We start from the raw sequence: 20,646 nt of genomic DNA, 5'->3' as shown, positions 1-20,646 counted from the left end.
TGGAGAGCTGAGATTGTTACATCTGCCTATAGAGCACGAGTACTGAGCATAGAAGATCCTGCTGCCGTGGGAGGCTGCACCCCTGCTCATCACTACATCCCAACCCCTCCTCCAGCAGCAGCAGTAGCAGTTCTTCGGTTTCCAGGGCTCTGACAGAGCCAAAATGAAGAGCAGGGTCCCAGACCTCAAGCTATTCCCTTTCCTCCACCCTGCTTCATGACAGCCCTCCCCTACAAGACATCCATTCACTTCATCTGTGTCTTCAGCTGGCCTTGCTCTGTGGGGCTGCATTTATTGTTTTATATAAAAGATAATTCTGAGAAGAGCAAGCCAGAGAATGTGTCAGAGAATGGGAAGAAGTGACTTTGTAACTCCAAATAAGTGCATGCAAACAGGGATGGCTGCCAGTGATTACTCCCAGAGTTGTGCCTCCTGAACCCACCACATTCCCATCCTGTGATGTTTGTTCTTCTCTCCAGGCTGACTGCAATCATTATCCAACAGATATTGTGGAATTTCACTGTCGACTAGTAAAACTAGGCCCTAGAAATGAGCTTCCTCTATAATTACTTCAGAATACTCAGAGGACCAGATGTTGAGGCATGTGGGACGCATCACAGCATAACAGGATGGTTGTGGTTGGGCAGGATCTCTGGGGATCATCTAGTTCAAGCCCCCTGCTGAAACAGGGCTGGTTGCCCAGGTCCGTGTCCAGACTGCAGTCCCAAACTCCAGCAGCAGGAAAAGTTCCTGAGGCGAGCTGGCTTCTCAGAGGGAAGAGAAATTTTCAGAAGGTGCTCTGCCCAGACGGCAAAAGATGCCTTCATGGCTTCTGTAGGATAAAGCAGAAAGCTGGGGGAGTGGAAAGACTGGGGTTTAAGTGGAAATGGGTTTTGGCAACAAAGAAATAGATGGATACCAGAGAAGGGGGGCTGTCCCAAGTCAGAGTAATAATAGTCCAAACTCCCATCAGCACAGTTTCATTCTCGCCTATGGAGCTGAGTTAAGGGCAGTGCTTTAAAAGAAAATAAAGCAGTGTTGGGAAGACAGTACAGCTGTTATGGCTAGAGGGAGACCCAGCACCCAGGGACCTGCTGGGCAGGGGAGCCAGGTTCAAGTTTCTTCATTGCATCAGGCTTCCTATGCCACCTTGGGAAAATCCTGCCAAACAGTGCCTCAATTTCCCACAGGAACAAGAGGGAGGTAAGAACTTTTCTCAGGCCCACAGCACTGTACATGCTAGGATGGGATAAATCTTAAGTCGTGAGGTGCTGGTGCCAGGAGAAAGAGGTGGATATTCAGATAGACAGGCAAAACTCGAAGCAGGTGGTGCCAGGTCACCCTTTCTGAAGGCTTCTCTAGTAGCCTCAGAGAAGAGGTGATTTGAAGACCTCCCTGAAGTGTTTCACCAAATAAATCCTGATTATTTGGGCTTTGTGAAGACAAAGAGATTGTTACTCTAACTTCTTAAGGCACATAAGCATTTAAGCTGCCTTAAATCTTTAAGGTAGCACAATGTAAGCATTAGAGCCAACTTAAATCCTTATTAAGTCTTCTAGGTGCTTAAAGCATTTAAGCCATTTTTAAGTCTTTTTAGAATGACTGCTGATTCCATGGGAAGGAATGCAATGTTGAAAGACACTTCGTATGTGATGTCGCCTTAAAGTTCATGCTGTCCTACAAGTTGGTGTCTCATATGCAGCCTTATCAGGAAAGACATGAAGAATGTCTAGACTTTAATTTCCCTGCCATTTCAGGTTTGGTCCCAGGTTCACAACAACCCTTAAAAATGTGACAGGCTTTTGAGAACATAATGATCAATCCATCAGCTCATCCTGGTGGTTCATGTTATCCCATATCAGGGCTCTGTCACACCGGTCTGTGGTACATGCTTCAAAGGACAGTAGAGGATGTTGAAAATGAGTGAGTTCCTTGCACACACAGAGACAATCACAGCTCACAACTAAGCAAATCCTTTTGCTCTGACTTTTCAGCAGTGACCTTTGGATTGCAATCAACCTTGGAATGCCCAGTCTGAAAAGGCAACATTTTTGGCGTGGCGTGAAAGCGAGGCTTTATAATAGAAACTACTTTTGCAACTTTTGCTGTATGACTTGCACTCAAGAGGATGCCATAACAAACTGCTGAGCACAGTCTTTCTATAAGAAGAGATGCAATCCAGCCAACCCTGTCCTGTGTGCGCAGAGAAGCCACTTAACCCCTTGAATAAGGGGCTGCATATGTGGCAAAAGTTCTAAAGGACTGGGTTATCAGTGGACAGAGGGTTTTTCCAATAACTCCAGTGATAATTCTGTCTTGTTCTGGTTCTTAACTCGTCTTGCTGGATCATATCCCATATACAATTATTACTCTGAATGGCTGATAAAACTCTCCTTTTAGCTTGATTTTTGCCTGTCAGTGGCTGGGAAGCAGCCTGCCTCCTTCAGACCCTTAGATGGTGCTGATACTGCAGACACTCACTGAAGCAGCCCTCCAAAATCAACAGAAGACCCACAGCAAGCACAAGCCAGAGAGATGTCTCACATGAGTGTAGGCCACTGTACTGGGACATGGGCTGTTCTAATGGAGCTCTTTAAGGACTGACACTGCAGGATGCTCAAGGGACTATGATATGATTTGTCTCTCCTCATCTTCTAATAAAATCTGTTTCTGGGTGGGTCATCTGGTCAGACCTAGTCACACTTCTTAGCCAATGGCCAGGGATAGGCACTTTTAGGAAGCCATTCTCATGACCTGTTTAACACAACTGTCTTAGTAAAGGACAGCCATACCTTAAGATAAGCTCATTGCTCTCCTCTATGAGTCCAGGCAATGTCATAGGCAGCCACAGTGAACATTTGAACAGACGAAACCGTGCATCTTGCACTTAGGTACAAACTATGTGCTTAAATTGGCCAAACTGCATCTTACCAAGTGTGCTCTGGGGTGTGAACAAAAGCGAGTGACTTTCTCACCCACCCCTTGAGGTCATCGAAGACCTCTTTTACTCCATAAAATGCCATTGCTATTGACTCATGGGGCCAGATTCTCCTCTTTTCACTTAATTGCAAACTGCTAGTGTGTGCCATAAAAGGTTTATGCAAGCATACCCAAGCGGGCTTGAATGCTTTCCACTTCCCTGCTTTTGCACGTGAGAACTCGCTGACTCCCGTTTGCAGATTCTCAGCAGATCTGGGGGTTATGACAGGATGCCTCCAAGCTGGGGGATGCAAACGGACGGCAGTGTTTGGAGTCAGTGACCGCACTCGTACCCACGATAATCACGAGCGTGTACAAGCCACAGGGAATTGTCAACATTGAGACTGATTTGGCCATAACAAAAGTCTCAACTGGGTTTTGTTATAAAGCGCCTCATTAGTCTGATATTCCTTGTGACATCCCATTGGCAGTAGATATGAATAGAGAGTTTTTTCCTGTCTCACGCATGAGCAATAGGCACAAACTCCCATGTCAGCCAAAACCAGGCCTGCTCTCCACATCGGAGATGTGTAATCTGTGGAACAGATTGCCCGGGGAGGTTGTGAAGCCTCCCTCACTCAAGATACTCAAGAACTGTCTGGACACAGTCCTGTGCCATGTGCTCTGGGATGACCCTACTTCAGCAGGAAGCTTGGAGCAGATGACCCACTGTGGTCCCTTCCAGCCCAACCCACTCTGTGATTCTGTGATTGTGTATCTGAAGAATTGAGTCTGCAAGATGCTGAACATCCCTCGCTGATGAGAAGAGCCAGGTAGTTATTTGCCTCAGTCTCTGGGATAATCTAGCCCAAAAAGGGAATGGAAAGTTCAAGAGCTTATTTAAGAGCTCCGTGCCCAAACTTAGCTCGTGCAAAAGGAATCTGCAGGCTGAGCGAGTGCAGCCTGCTGCACAGCTCTCTCTCCTCGTTACCCCCTGGGATGAGTTGAGGAGAATTGCAACACGAGCAGCAACTGCACCTGATGAAACCGAGAGGAAATCGCCACGCACAGAGTAGCATCTGCTGGATTGTGTAAATTTGGAACATGCTTGGGTACACAGACCAGCCGTGGACAGCAGGACAACTAATCCAACATGGAGCACAGAGAGCAAAAGAGGGCTGGCTGTGCTCCTGCTCATGCAGCCCCGGGTGAGACTCATCTCGTCTGCTGCCATAAGGTGCAGCTGGCTCACGGTCACTTTGCTGGCCACCAGGACAGCCAGATCCTTCTTTGCAGAGCTGCTTTCCACATGGCTGCTCCCAGCCTCCACTGGTGCACAGGGTTATTCCCCATGGGGCAGGGCATTGTGTTTCCCCTGCTTGTCTTCATAATGTTCCCATTGGACCATTTCTCCAGCCTCCCCTTATGTCCCTGTGCACGACTTAGTACCGCTGGTGACCTCACTGATGAGGCAAGCTGTCCTGTTAGGTCATGTTCCTGAATCCAAACCTGACAAACTCCTCCAGCTGGACTCTGAACCACTGCCCACCACTCTGGCAGTATAGCAAACTTTCCATTCACCTTATACCCAAATCACAATAATTAGGGCATGCCCTATCAAGCATTAACTTTACAGATGAAGCCACCATGATCAGGAATTGAAAATGTATCTGCTTTTCCTTTTGAATGCAGATATCCCTGTTTGAAAGAGACTCATCCCTCTTTTCCACTGCTATCTAGACATGCAAAATGATTCAAACTGCTGATCCCATGAGAAACAGCCAATGTCATCACAAACATCACAGGAACAATGTATTTGACTCTGTAACAATACTTCTCACTAGTGAGGAGGAATAAATTTTGTTTAATGAATTACAGATCAAAGGCCCTGAACCAATCCTTGGTATCACCTCACTTATTACTTGGCCAGAGGAAAGCCAATATTCCTGATACATCGAGACATCTCTGTTTATTTGAATGATCTGAAAGAGAGATTTGTAGTTGTTCCAATTAGACTCATAAAGAATATACTGCACACCTGGCTATCTCCGAGATGAAAGCCATGTGCAATGCACTGTTGTTAAATTGCTGATTGACCTGCAGAGACAACGACCTCGATTCCGTAGCACCCTCTTAATAGCTAAGGCGAGAGATCCTCTGCAATTGCAGTCAAGAGTTCATTCTGTTTGCTAAGCCATTACGGTCATTATTCTAATTACCTATCGAGGCCTATTCTTGTGTGTGGTGCTGCACAAAGACAAAGGGAATATTGTTTTTGTCGCTCAAAGTTTGTACTCTTAAGCAAAGAAGAAGAGCATTCAGGCACCTAGCAAATTGAATGACTTAGGGAGGGGAAGGAATCACCCCATGAATTAGCTAGGAAATGTTTGTGAGGAAAATGTCTGGGTGAAAAACTGATGTATTCCTGTCGATCTCCAGCCCCTGTATTCTTACAAAGTGGAGTGTGGGAAGGCTGAGTGTCTAATAGCCTGCTTCACAGGCAGTAATTCCTCTGGAATATGGTGACTGATTTGCTTGACATTTCCTCTGGTGTCAGTGGTATTAGAACCATCAGGCAATTTCTGGGAAGCTAATTTGTTCCTTTCTACTATATGTTGATAAGGAACAAAGAGATGTTAAGTGCTGAAATCTCTCAAAAATCCAGTACAGTTTGGATGCAAATCTCAGGAATATTTTCTTAAGTGTAATGTAAGAATTTATACAATCCCTTTTCTATTTCATTAACAAAGTTTCCTGCTGGCAATATGCAAAATAAATCTGAGGTCTGACATAACATATAGATATGACTGTAGAGAAAAATTATTTTGTTAATTTAATCAATAATATGCCCTTATATGGAAACCTTGCCAGAACGTGATTATGTATCCAAGCAAAGGTATTGCTACCTGCTTCTTAGTAAGACTATTGCAGAGCAAAGCTGTCAACTTAAAAACAACAGAGAGGCTTCAAATGCCCAAAATATTCTACAGTCTCTGTGCAGATGAAATTCCCAGTGCTAGTGTGGTAGGGTTAGAAGGGCACTGTAACCCTCTTATTTATCAAAAGAAGCTATTTGGGATTTTTTTTTTGCTTTTTTTTTTGGGTAGTGGCTGAGATTATGATGGTCCCTGCTGATAAATCAGGTTCACTAGACAGGAGTCCCTTGGCTTGGGTTCAAACAAGTTAGTACTGTGGCCCAAGAGACTGGCCTGTTTACTTTTGTCTATATTCCAAACCTTTCTCTTCCTGTTTTTGTCACCTACATAGCATTTCAGAGACAGTTCTGCTCCCATGATAACCACAGCCACTTAGTGATGCTTGGCTTGGCTTTCCTGTAGCTGCACGGATAGTGACTATTTGCAGCAAGAGCCATTTGAGAGCCCAGGGCAGGACAGCCCTTGTCCTAATCTGCTGCAGTCAGCACAAAAGCTGAGATGGAGGATCACCATGAAGAAATAGCTGTGTTTTTATTGTTACATCCCTTCCTTTTTCCTTCTTTCCCCACCTATTGCGACTCCCCACACATCCAGGTCTAGGGAACAGAGTTAATATTTCCTGTTGTTTTATCCAAGGTGAGGGTTAGACACACAGAGGCACAAGCTCCTTCCCATGCAGGAGCCAGTTAGGCTAATTAGCTGATGTGAAAATGAGCTGAATGACTTTCAAGGTCACCTCATATCTGAGAATTGATTTTGTGCTACATAAAGCTCAAACCTCCCAGCAGACGCTCTCGCTCTACCCCTATTTTCTGTGATTTTTTTTTTTATTTGGCAAACCCAACTCCCTTGTTACCCTGGATCATGGACAGCTGAATTCACTCATTCTTCAAGCTCAATGGAACGAAAGATTTGGGCCCAGAGTCCTGAGGTATCACCAAAACGCACGTAACAGGGGTGACGAGCACATTGCCTGCTCTGCTGTTTGCTGCTGAAGATCAATGTTCCCTGTGGGTGTGAGCAGCTCCTTCTGGAAGCTCAGACGATTTCAGGTCTTTTACCAGAACAAGCATTTAACAGCATGCAGCTTCCTAAAACATGATTTCCCCCCTGCCCCCTCTTGATTAGTTTAAGGAGAGGAAATCCTTATAAGAATAAATTAGTGAGAAAAGACTGAGCCCCAGGTGTAGCCTTATCTCAGGTGCAGACTTTGCATTCACTTACGGTGGTGCAGGCTATTGCACTCAAAGGAGAGTGCTGTCTCGGAGTGGCACAGCCGGCAGGATGTTTAAAGGCATGCACTGAGTGCTGACAAAATCAGCTGTTTACTGATGATGGTTCTGCTAATATGTTTATGCAAAACCTGTCCTTTGATTCTCCCAAGGCATGGGTAGATGCATGCAAGCAGTGTTAATGATGAGCTACAAAAGGTGTCGATGACTCTGAGCTCTTATTTTACTGAGAGCGCTGCACACCCAGACAGGCACCAAGCTCACCTATCTTTTTAGGGAAGGCCAGCAGGCTGGGGCCATACCTGTGTTTAGGTTCTTACATCCCAAATAGGCGCTGGCAGCCAGACCCTCCCCACCTAACACCAGGCATGCTGTAAAGGTTCATGTGCTTGGAGCTTAGTCACCCAAGTCAGCAAGAAAAAAATCAGATAGTGAGATTTTTGAGGGTGACTCAGACTTGAGCCACCTCTCAGGGCCACACATCTCCATGCAGGACACCCACTTCAAATGGGCTCCCAGCTGTGCTGCCACAGGTGCCCGAGGGCAGGTATGGTCTGTAAACAAGCCCGGAGAGGAGCTTTGTGCGAGAGAGATTGAAGAGCACCTCAGCAGCAGAAACATGAAAGAAAGACGGTGCTTTACCTTCCAGGAGTGGGGAATAGAGACATTGGTGTAACTGTTCTATGATTTCCAACCCAAACCTGGGAGCTGGATGGCTGTTGAACCTTAATTTCTGCCTTTCAGACTGTTCCATTCATGTTTGAGTGTCTTCCCAAGGATGCTGGGGATTTTTATGCTATGAAGAAGTTTATATCCATTTCTTACAAGAGCACTGACTTCCATGCATCATGTGTTCTGTTTTCATTTCTTCAAACCACCTAGCGTGGAGAGGAGGAAAAAAGCACAAAAAGACTTATCTATAGGTACTGCAAAGGAATGCCTGCAAGCCTTAACCCTTGAGAGAGTGTGTTTGTCGTATATCTACAGCTTAATAATTTATTTCTGGAATTGTGCTATCCTGTTTTAGAGCAGACCAAAGCAAACATTTATTTGCAGCTGCCTGCAATAATGTTACAAGTAAACTAATGATATAATATTTTCTCTTGGAATTTATTCTATGAAGATGACTCATACTGGACAGCTAAATGCCATCCGTTTTGAGTCAGCTTTTACTGACTAAAGTGTTTTTCCATATGTGATAGTGGACTGTTCTTATTAATGGCTGAGCTGTAAAATCTTGCTTTCCCTCTTATTTATGATACTGGAAAAAATCCAGCGTAACACAGTACATATGTTAGTCATTACCCTCCCTCTAAGCTCCCCCCCAAGTATGGAATGTTACTGTATTTTAATATATTACAGAAATAAACAAATGTTTTACATGTGGGGGATGAGTATAAATCAGAGATGACTCAAAGGGCAAAGGGGTTTAACAGAGTTTGCTGTGCCTGAAAATCTCTGGAGCCCAAGTAGTACTGTGAGGGGGTGTGGCTGTGCTGCTGCACTCTGCTTCCCCTCCCTGGTTTGGCCATGTCCAGCTCTATACAGTGCCAGGCTAGAGTTCAAGCAAGTTTTCAGGGCTGGTCTTTAAAGGGCTCAGGATATCTGATGTTTTTTTGTATCATGTGGTTTGTGCTCCTTACTGCTGCATGCCAAAGCTCCCATCCTTGAAGCCTCCTGAGGACCTCATTCAGACCCTGAGTACCCCTGTCCCAGCCTCAGTGGCTTCAGTCAGCCACTGCTGTGGTGTCCACATTTTTTCTCACTGAGGCAAGGGCAGTGGAGGTTAAATACAGAGACACTCCTGAGAACAGGGACCTCCTGAGTGCCTATTAATTTTAGCTCTCTTCCCTTCTGGCCCCCCATATCTCACATCTCCCTTTCCATTAGTGGCCCAGTTTGCAGAGGAGAATTACAGATATTTCCTTTCCTGAGGAGCTGTGACTTGAATGCCTTCACCTTGGGGAGCGAGCTGTCCCTTGGCTGTTGGCTTCTGCCACTGACAGTGTCACCACCAAAAGGGCTGGAGCCTTTTGGAGAGCTCTTTTAGCCCCACCAGGTGCAGGAGCATGGCCTGTGCATCAGCGGGTGCCATTTGTACTGGCAGGATGAAGGGGCTGCTGAAAACTGATGGCACACACAGTTTCCATCCTTCTGCCTGAACCCTTTCACCTCACCTCCCTCTACCTGTGGACAATCCCAAGGCTGTTCCCTGGGCTCATCAGCATAGCTGTAGGCACTGAATCCATGGCTAAACATGCTGTGTGGGTAAGGCTAATCTGGGCCATCAGAGATAGCTGGTGGGTGGCCACAAAAGCGTTGGGTACCACATCTCCTACCCAGGAGGTTCCCAAGTGCCCCTTTGCAATCAGGCCTTGATTTTGCCATGCCAAACTCCTCAGCTCAAGCATTTATGCTTGGATCAATTCTCTGTCACACGGGGAGTGAGGAAAAGAAATCTTCCTTCTACAAGAGCATTTTCTTCCCTCTGGATCGATGCATACGACTTCATTTGACATCAGTGGGAGCTCTGTCAGAGATCAAGAAGAGTAAATGCCCTAATGGAAAGAATAATAATGCTATCATGTGTACATACCACTTCTCATCCATCTTGTGGGTTTAAAGATCTTCCTCTTGGTGAGCTCACTGGTCATAATGCTCATCCTCAGCTAATTCATACATTTTAATTATCTTTTCAAAGACACTATCAAAAATCAGGAGGAAAATGGAAAAGTACAGAATATGCAGATTGCAAGCTGAAATGAGATGCTCTAAAAGTTGAGTCTTCCCTTCTAAGAAATATAATAGACAATGTAATTTTTTTAAAACCCAGTAACTTTTATTAGAAGCTCCGCAATATAAAAACTATGATCCTGAGATTTAATTTCATCCAGCTGTAAAGTAATATTTTACTGACCTCAAGCTGGTTTATACAGGTTTTTTTTCCCCCTACCTCTTAATTATAACAGGCACATCTTTGTAAGCCACTGGATTATTTACTAATGCAACACGTTCATTGTATTTCAAGTGGGAAGAAAATCTATTTGTTGAGGGATTTTATTTTTCATAGTGTTTTTTTTCGCCTGGATGTTGCATCTTTAATCTAATACAATATTAGCCTTCATGATGGGGCTGACTGCTTCCTTGATATTCGCTTGAAGTTGGAAAACAAAATAGGGAGGAATAAGAGAAGGACGATAGAAATTGAAAAGTCTGCATATATGTGGCAGTTAATTTTCTAGCAGCAGCATCATTATGTTCCTCCAAAAATGCTTCTCTGTTTGAGATTTCACTCCTGTTTTGATTTGTTGTGGCTCAATGGACATTTAAAATAATTATTGCTATTTTTTCCTTTTGCTTGAATAGCTAAAATATTCTGACACTCTCACAGATTCAGTGGCCTCGTTCACTTACAGTTCACACAGAAGGGATGCAAGAAAAGCTAAATTATTTTCTATATTTATTTTTGCATCCAGCAAAATAGAAAACATCATCTTGTTACTGAAAGTGGTCATTAAGAAGAAATTACAAGTTTCTTGATGGCATAATTTATAAAATCTTAAAAAAGAGGATGTTAAAAGTGTGTGATAATGTAAAAAAATTGTAATGTACTGATTTTCAAGGACTATTCTGTCTATGTCAAGGATCCCCATATACTCACATTGTGGAAGACCCCCTGCACAATGAATAAATCATAGCCTGTGTTGAGGAATCACAATAGAAGTATTTGTGTCTCGTTTCAAAATATACTAAGGAGCTAAAATTAAACATATGCTTCCCCTCCCTCAGCTGATTCACCTCAGTCTTCAATGGGGAAACAGAAGCACTTCTGTATATGACACAGTAAAACACGGAAACAGAGACTATTGATAAAAAATGATGTCAGGGTAATTGCTGCTTGCATTCACTCTGCTCCTTGGAGATGAATGAGTTGTTATTAACCGTATGCTCTAATCTGAGATGAGTAAACCTGCCTTGTTTGCCTGGATGGAGAGAGGAGCCTCAGAGAATGTAAAGGGTTATGAGGAGGAAAGAGACATTTTAACATGAAACCAATGTGCTGTGGTCCTTAAACAGAAGATATAATGTCTTCTGTGGTAGGGAGGGTTTTACGCAGAAATTATGAAATTTTAAGAGTAGGCAATGGGGGTTTAATCCGCATTATGAAACAGCACACCAGAAGATGCTGTTCCACCAGAACAGCAGTTCTTCCAGTTGGGAAGAACTTAGCTTGTCCAGCAAAGTCTCAGTACCAAAGAAAACATATGAAAGTGTTCATATTTTCTCCACCAACATTTGGATGTTGGACAAGACAGGGCAAAAAGCTGAGATGCCTTGTGAGCAGCTGCCTGCTGTGGCAGGGGAATGTGTGGCTCCATCAGATTCTTCATCGGGGCCAGAAAAGATGCATGTCAAGTAGCAGGCACCACTCCTTGGTAGTCTGGAATAATTCAGAAAACAGGAAGAATTATCGAGACCAGAGGCCATTTTAACTCCTTTGAGCTCCCATTAATGAGTGAAACCAGCTCATTTCCAGTTTCCAGAGCACTCCTTCTTTTGCAGAGGTCAGGGCTGAATCTCACAGAGGTTAAGTGCCTTTCCCAGGACTGGAGTGCGACAGCAATAAGGGCTGTGGGGGCTGATGACAAAGATAGGTCACACAGCAAAACAATTGCAAGTCAAGAAAGGAATCTGGGCCATGGGGATGTTCAGACCCCTGCACAGCCAGATGAATGCTAACCATGGTGGAAATAAGAAAGAGGACATTGTTCCTTCAAACGTCTTGGGACTGAATGTTTATCAACACAGAATCATCTTCAGTTTTTTTCAAAACATGGTTCAGCCCAAGGTCTTCCTGGGTATCAGCGAAGGAGTTAATAAAAAGCAGTGAAGACTAATGAACCTTTAGTAGACTTGAACTCTTTATTTCAGAGTTGCAGGATATATGTCCGTAAATCAAAATAATTTAAAAAAAGTAATGGATTCCATCTTTATCTGGAAATTAAAATAATGTAAGAAAAAAATGAAAAATCTCAGAAAACATCCACCAGAAAGACATCATTATCCAGACTCCTCTAGGAAAGTATGAAAAAAGATAAGATCAAAGGTAGATGCACCAACTTCCTTGAACCATGTTTATACATAACATCTTCCATGTGCTCTGCTTTTGAAAGTAGATTAGCATTGGAAATGATTCAAAAACTTCTTCAAAATAAGCAATGCAGCTTTAGGAATACCAGCGTGAGGATGAGAAAATGCACAGAAAGAGGTTCAGATGTAGATTTAGGGCTGTAAGGGAAGCTATTGTAAAGTCCTTGCAAGTTAAAGATGTTGGGGAAGACATCCAGACATCTAGACACAGGGAGTTGCTTGTATCATACGAGAACCTCAGCTATGAATAGAGGGAACCAACAAGGGCAGACCAAGGAGAAGGAGAATTATGCTGAGCTTCTGGCAAGAGAAATAAAAAGAATCTTTATCTAAAATCTCTTATTAATTTTATATTATGTTTTGGGTGGGCAAGAGGGACAGAATATGCATGTGACTTAGCTTTTAGTCTGAAGCTTTTTCCTTTTTTGTTCCTCTCATGTCACAGAAATGCGCTTACTTAATGGGCTAAGATCAACCTGGGAAATGAGATGCTTACCTTCTGCTTGGAGCCCAGATGTAGTGATGGAAGCAAAGGCAGCCTGCCAACAGCTCCTTGAGGCCAGGATTCACTGGAGTTTTCTGACTTCTACAGGTGTCACAGTGGTTCATCTGTGGCCTGATTTCACTAGAAGATTCCAGTGTGCTAGATTATGAAAGGGGAGTGTGTAAGAGCCTCTCTGCTGACGTCATGCACACAGTTCGGGTTTCTTTGTTGTGTAGGAAAGAGAAAGAGGTGATGAAGGAAGATGTCAGCTTCCATGAGGCCAACACTTCCCAAGATGATTTTGACCAGCAAAGTTGTCTTTGCCCCATTTGAGAAGGCTGAAGGGAATGTGTCCCTGCCCAGAGCAGATACTAAGGAATAGTAAATATGTTGGCATTCAAAATACACTTTAAATACAGCACGCCAGACCTACTCTTCAAAGAAGTTACAGGTCCTGCCTCAGCCCACCCCCTGAGTACATGCTTTGCTTTGAGTCCCACTGAAATCAATGCCCCTTTGAAGTGCACTTTCCAACACTTTCAAGAAGCATGAGGGAGATAGCAAAAGGTTAACCTAAAGTAATGGCACTGTGAGCTATATAAATCTTACTCTTGGATCTATAGCCTTTCCATCTGCAGCTGTAGAGATGGGCAAATTTCCTTTGATGCCTGAAACTGTGTTGCAGCACACCAACATTTAGAAATTGCAACTCCTGATTTATTGCTTGAGTGAATTGCTCTTGTTGCAACAGAAGGCACCAAGGAGCCTCTGCGGATCTGGCCAGTCTGAGGACCCGTCTGGTTGAACTTCTGCTGCTGTCAGTGCTGGGAGAGTCGCCAGTGACGGGCAGGTGGGAAGACACCCGGGTGAAGACAGGATTACTCGGACTGCTCGAGAGTAGGTGCATAATGCTGGAAAGCTTCAGGGGAAAGCAAACTGCAGCCTGGCTCCAGCATGGGGATGCCTCACCCTGCTGTGCCTTCAGCTGTATGGTCTGGCACCTTGTGCGAGTGACAAGGCAGCCGGCTCCAGCATGTTCCACTGACACTGCCCTGTCTGCCCACAGGGACATGCAACATTGGGTCAAAATCGTCCCTCTCATTTCCTTTCACCTGTCCCTGCAAAGCTCATTCTTCACATTCTGCCGCTCCCAGATCTCCTCCAAAGCTCTGACTTTCTAGGTTTCTCATCCCCTCAAACATCTGCCTTTTATCTGGTTTTCCTCTAGATATATTATGTTTCATTTTCTCAGTGAATGTCACTTTGTTATTTTTCAGCTGACATGATAAGACTCCATCTATCCCCACTGGTGTTTGCAACAGTAATGTCTGTGAATCTTAATAAACCAGAGTATCAAACACAACTGCTTGGGTTTGTAGGAACCCCTGAGTTAAGGAAAAGGGAAGGCAAACACTCTGCCCACAGACACAAAGGTCGGTTCAGACTCTGGTGGCACAGAGAGCATTTGAGCTTACATCTGATCTGCAAAGATAAAGTTTTTAATCTGTTTGAAAAGAAAACAGCAAAGACAGTATCACCCCCAGCACTGATGATTTGTATAAACATGCGGCAGTAAAGATGAAAAGCAATACAGGTAGAAGAAGAAAAGGAATCCTTATGAAAAGTGCAATTGGCATTTCAGAGGCTGTTTTTGCTTTTAATCTGTGGGACTTTGAGAAGAATGCACTTCAGCTGCTGTAACAAGAGATGACTTGTGCTGAGTGGGCAAGTTTGGTGGTGTGTGGAGGAGCTGAGTGAAGAACAAGCCCTGCCCAAAGGAGGTGTATGTTCAACCTGACATTGCTCTGGGCACCTGCAGCTGACCTTTAAACCAAACATGAGCCCTGGGCTCTCCCTGAGGCCACCAGAACTTTTCTAACAGGTACTGGGATTTAGTGGGGATGCTTAGAAATTGGCTGGGGCATATTTATAGAGCACAGGTTCAAACTGCTCACAGTTACCTTGTCTGTCCACAACTCAAGGTGTTGCCCAGTGAAACAGCCTGGGCTCTGTCACTGCCCATGTCTGAAACTGCCACTCCCTCTGCATGGGAATCCTCTTTTCCCCTTAGAGAGGACCATTTTCCCCAACTCCATTTTAGGGTGCATCTTCATGTCCTCACCATTTCCCTAATCATTATAAATAATGGGTAAAGGGTGGATTTTAAAACAGCGGTGGTGTTTTAAAAATACTTCCCCCCTTCTCTCTTCACCTTTCCCATCTCTTTCTTTGCTGTCTTCATAGTGAATGGTCAAGGGCAAAGTTTCACAGTCTTGGTATTATGTATGGCATACTGGAGAGTAACAGCTTTCTGAAGCAAGTCTAAATATGGAAGTTCTCATGGGAAAGGAAGGATGAATGCATCTGTAGCAAAAAGGAAAGCTAGGATGAATTAAAAATGAAACACTGGAGGTGATTTCCTTATGGCAGGTGAGTACTTGCTTAGTTTAGGACAAAAGGAGTTATTGTAAAATCCATTAGCTAGTGCAGTCTAACTGCTACCTCTTAGCATTGATACTAAAGAATAGATTAAATTTTGTTTTATATTGATATTAAATTTATGTTATCAAATATTTGAAGGTACAGCTCAGACTGAAATGCAGGCTAATGAGGAGATAATTTAGCTCTAGCTGGCTAATCTGTGCTAAAATAGTTTCCCCTGTCTAGATTAAGGTCACAGGTCCATGACTGCAAGCAGTTGTAGTAACTGATTGAGTTTCCCTCATCAGCTGACCTGCAGCACTGGTTGCCTATCTACTCTGAACTCAACATAACACTGAATTCACGTAATTTCCCAAAGGGGACCCTTGTGCAAAATCTGAGTCACAGTTTATGCTAAGATGTACAAAATGAGTGGTTGCTGTGGCCTTGGTTGGCATTTTCAGCAGAAGATCTGCCTAGGTTTTGTGCCACAGTACGTCTCTTGATGTCGTGACGTCTGGATTTTGGATCACTCATCAGTCCTTTGATCCTCTAAGAGTCACAGAATCTACGTGAGGCACTGCTGATAGGCAGTCTGAATAAAGCCCCTTTCTCTATCTAATCTGACTGGGCTGATGTAATGCACGATACGAGCCAGCATCTTCACGAGATAGGAATCTAGGAGCGGCTTATGTGGCTAAGCCTTGTACCAGACACTGCCCGGTAATGCCGACTGGATGGGGGAATTAACTAGAGGAGCAGTCAAGGCTCTTTGATTAAGGGATTGCATCAATTGTTATAAGATATATTTGCAATAAAGATCTGTGGTTCCTGCTAGCAGGTCGGTATCAGTTGTGGCTAAGAACACTATCTTGCCATCTGTTCTTGGCAAGAATTGTACAATCCTTTCTTTCAAGTCGCAGATATTATTACACTTACTCAGCCTTTGTCAGCTCAGGACTCGACCATTATAACGCTCCCTGCAGGATGCTGCTTGCTGCGACCATCTGGAAAAAGAAGCTAGATCAGTATACAGCTGCTTGCTTATTCAGTAGCATTTCATACCTCAAATGTCTTACACATCTGCCTTGTCGTCTGCCCCAGCTATTCATTTGAGGGTGTGGTGGGAGGTGCTGCTTTGAATCTATACAATGCTGTGCATGCAGGTAGAACTATGCTAAAGGAACACTCGCCTGCAAAGTGAGGCAAAATTTCCAGTTTGGAAGCTTTGCAAGAAGCCTCTGAACATCATTAAATACGGGGTAAAAGAGTACTTACACGTCCTGTCTTAGGCTACAAGGACACAACCTGTCCACACCAACTAAATTTCTAACCTCTTCCTCTAAACTGCCTTCAAGGCAGATTGCTGTGACATCCTCCAGTCGCTGTGATGAGTGGTGCAGAAAGTATGGTGTCCACCCGCAGAACAGCTGTTCTGTGTTTTGTTTCTCACTATCCAGTGCATGGCCCACTGCCCCACTGACCACACATTATCCAAGCCTTTCTCAGAGGCAGATTTGTTCCGTTCCTCATGGTCCCTTCTGTGCCACTCATGACTGCGATGCAGTTATTAATCAATTTATTCTCACAGACTCGTTTGTGGGGGAGATGGTGGTTATGTCTTCATCTTGTCTGACTGTGGTTGTTTACATTTTCCTGGGGTCTCACCTACTTTGAGTATGTTTCACCTCTCATACCGAACCTTTCTGCTCTTGGTGGCCAGCGTGGCTCTCAGTGCACAAACTGAGGGCATGGTGCCTGTGTCTCCTGGATTTTTGGTGTTCCCCTGCCTGATGCCCAGGTTGCCTGGAGGAGGAGGTGCCCACCTCAGTGGCAGAGAAGACAAGCAGCAGCACAAATATGGGAGGTCATGGTGAAAGCATCAGAGCTAGGAGCCTTGCAAGGTGAGCAAGGGAAAGAGGAACAAAGACTATGACTGAAGTAAGGCCACTGGCTCTGTCCCCTGTGGTGCAGCAGAGACTGAACCAAGGACTAGGAGAGAAGGCTGGGTGAAAGATAAACAGCTCAAAGGCTGGGAAATAGGGTCAGAATGGTAAGGAGACCAGGAGAAGGAGGCATGGATGAGAAAAGAAACAGCAGAGGCTGGGAGAGGCTGGAGCATGTTTTCCACCATGGTCTTGGACAAAAGCCACCCTGGCACTCCTCCGTTGGCAAGAAACAGCCTTGAAACTCACCCACAAACTGTGCTATCACCCTCATCTTCTCACTGGCCCAAAGATTGGATGGCAACATATCGCTACTATCAATTACGCCCTCAAGATCAAGTGTCTGAGTCACTTCAAGTCCCAGAGGATCAATCTACCACAGACCACATCTAACCTGCTGGCTTTTCAAGGCAGATCTTACCTGTGGAGGCAAGGTAGAAGTTAAAATTCAATTCACAGTTGAAAATCTTTGGAGCTGCTGCCATACTGTGAGTTGTATTTTCCCGGGTAGCATTCATGTAAGCTGTAGCAGCAATGAACGTGCAGCTCCTCTGTACGTAGCTACAAGTGCTTGAGGACATCCCACAGCCTATTTGCACAGCCCATTAGCTGCATAACTGGTCTTTTGTACACAAAATCTCTGATTCAGCAAGTTCTTTAATCATGTGTCCCACTTTAAGCACGTCTCTGAAAATCAGGTCTTAGGTCACGTACCTCTGAAAAATCAATTTTTGTTGCAGTTTGTGGCTTTTTCTGTCATTTGAGCTCTCTTGCTGGATTTGTCTGGAATTCCGTGCTTGAAGCAGAACACCAAGGAAACATACAAGTTCTTATAAATGATTGTTTGTCAAACAGTTATCTGCCGATGGCTTAAAGTGATACTATCACTGTTTTCCATTTTTTTTTTCTGGATTATTACCCCACAAGAAAGGACTTTTCCTGTAAAGTATAAAAATATGCTCCTAAAACTATCCACAGTCTGAGGGTTTTTTCCTCTTTTTGGTTAATGAGAATAAAGCAGGGCATCAGTAAAAGCCACATTTGACAGGATGTATTTACTCCCATGCCTTCCCTTAAGCTCCATAAATTGTATGGGCATACCATTCAGCTTCACAAGTTTGTTTGCAAATCACAAACACCTTAAATAGGCATGATCCCACCAAGCCTACCACACACTACATCCAAACACATGGCAAGAAATTTGTCCAAATAACAATTTTATATCTAGCTTATATCTAGTTTATATCTAGTTCTAGCATGTACTGCTACAGCGTGCAGATCAAGATTAGTGATTCCATGGCACCTGCTGAAAAATGGGAAAAATTACTTGTATTGTTAAATCTAGAAGTTTTTTCCTATGCATTTAGGGACAATATTTTTTGGCTGGAGTTATCTAAACTGGATCTTGCCCTCTTACTCCTAGTAATGTCCATTACAGGCTTCACTGCTGGCTTCCACAGGGATAATTGATTGCATTTGGATATCAGAGAGCGTGTTCCTGGGTCTCAGGAAGTGTGTGAGGGCAGACAACACAAGGCTCCCCTGGTGACTCACAGAAGTTGTATATGCCAGTTGTGATGGAAAGAAACCGTGACCTCTCTTTTTGTCTTCAGAAATTTTAAAGATCTGTCCACAGAAAGCCAGTTTGGGAATCAAATAACCTTTTTGTTTTCTAGGTTGCAGTCTGAATCGGCAGAGAAGGAGGAAACCACTGTCAATAAACGCAAAGCTAAAAATAGGAAGACCAAAAGCCTCAGCAGGGCTCTGGAAAAATCCTTAAGGTGGAAGTAAGAGCTATTTATAAGGTTGGGAGCTGAGAGGGGAGAGAGAGGTCAGTAGAAGACATTACATTACTTACATAGTTTGGGTTCCAGAAATCACTTTCTGGTACACAGCATCATTAGGAGGTGTTTCTGCTCAAGTCCTGGGTCCTAGCTACTTTTTGTGCCAACATGTCATGCCATGCCAGGGAGCAGGTTTCTGGGCATTCCTGGGATGTAAGAGGGACAGGACTCATGAGCTGCGACTCCAATTTAGAGAGCAGAGATTCCTGCTTGCGGATACATGTTTTGCAAAAGCACTTTCTGGAGCCTGAAAGCAGGTCAAGCTGCCTCCACAGGCACGGTCCTAACTGATAGGTAGTTTGATGGAACTGTAGACAGACGCAAGCCTGGGGTGGAATCATCCTCTTCGAACAGAACTGCAAAGGACTGAGTTTTCTAAGTTTGTTTCCTAGGATGTATCCAGACATCTCCACAATGGAAGGCGAGCTTTGAGGATTGGTACTGACTTTGGCCATGTACAATTAAGCAAATAGTTCAGTGCAAGGGGATCAGATGCTGGAAACTTGACATTTACATGATATATATTGGTCTCATTCTAGTTTCATCCCATTAACACACCAGATGTGTCCCTAGAGAACACCTTTTCCTTGAGTTTTATCAGCAAGGGATCCAGCTGGGGTCTCTGAGACTACCCCATGATGTGAACCCTAGAAGGGAAAATGGAGGTGCCTAGGGGATGCATTTCAGAAATACTTCCCAGTGCAAACAAGAACTTGGTTGCAGACACATCCTTAATTATAAATTAATCCTTAATTAAAAAATTAGTAATTTTTATACAGCTGAAATAGCTACCTTGATACCTATCCCTCAGTCTGAGCAGTCCACTGAAAATGTGAGGTCTGAGACAAAGCCAAGACGACTGACCTCATTTACACTTCTAAAATTCAAAAAATGTGTAAGGTTCCACCTTATATTTTCAAAGGAAATAGAAGGAATATTTCTTTCACATGAGATCACACACTGTTTTTTTCTATCTTTACTCTTAAAGGTAATAAAATATTTGGCTATTAACCCGCATTAACAAATTCTGCATTGTAACAACTGTTATAATTTTATTTAATGAAAAGTCTTGGGCAAGCTAAATAACAGATGGATATTCCAGCCTAATGTAATGTAATAGAATATAAATGACCAGTAAGTGTGTATTTAAATATCTCCTCATGGGCATATTTTAAATTGGCTATTTGCATTAATTCTCAGTTAAATTGCTAGTGAATTTCATGAGGAATTTAATCTAGTTTGCCATGTATGAGAAAGGACAACAGTCATACAGGAGGTGTCTCCTGCCTGGTGGTTCAAGTGGACCTCCTTGGTTGGGGAAGGGCTGAAAAGTTGCCTGTGCAGAGGAACATCAGAAGGAAATGTTGGGACAGTCAGCTCCTGGATGAAATAATTGACAGCATCCCACGGAGGAGCACTAATACTTCAGAGGACTGATTTACCTCTTGCCCACACAAAACAATTCCACCGGCACAAGTGCGGGACAGTGAATTGCAGTGTGGAGGTGGGAAGGCGCACCCGGGGGCCGAAATCACTTAAATGGGCTTTGCTGCATGAGGAAATGAGCGAGATAAGGAGCAATGAGGTGGAAATGTCTCTCGCTGAGGCTGAAGCTTGAAAAGCAGCGGCAGTCCTTCAGCAGCTAATTTAACAGTCATATTGCATATCAAAGGGACCCACTGACTTTTGGAGTGCGCGGAATAAATAATTGAT

The sequence above is a fragment of the Pseudopodoces humilis genome, chromosome 2, assembly GCF_049639895.1.
Source record: "Pseudopodoces humilis isolate 2021_Gansu_Grassland_sample_001 chromosome 2, ASM4963989v1, whole genome shotgun sequence".
In the NCBI taxonomy this organism is placed as follows: Eukaryota; Metazoa; Chordata; class Aves; order Passeriformes; family Paridae; genus Pseudopodoces; species Pseudopodoces humilis.
The sequence above is the reverse complement of the archived record's forward strand: the minus strand, read 5'-3'. Positions refer to the sequence as shown.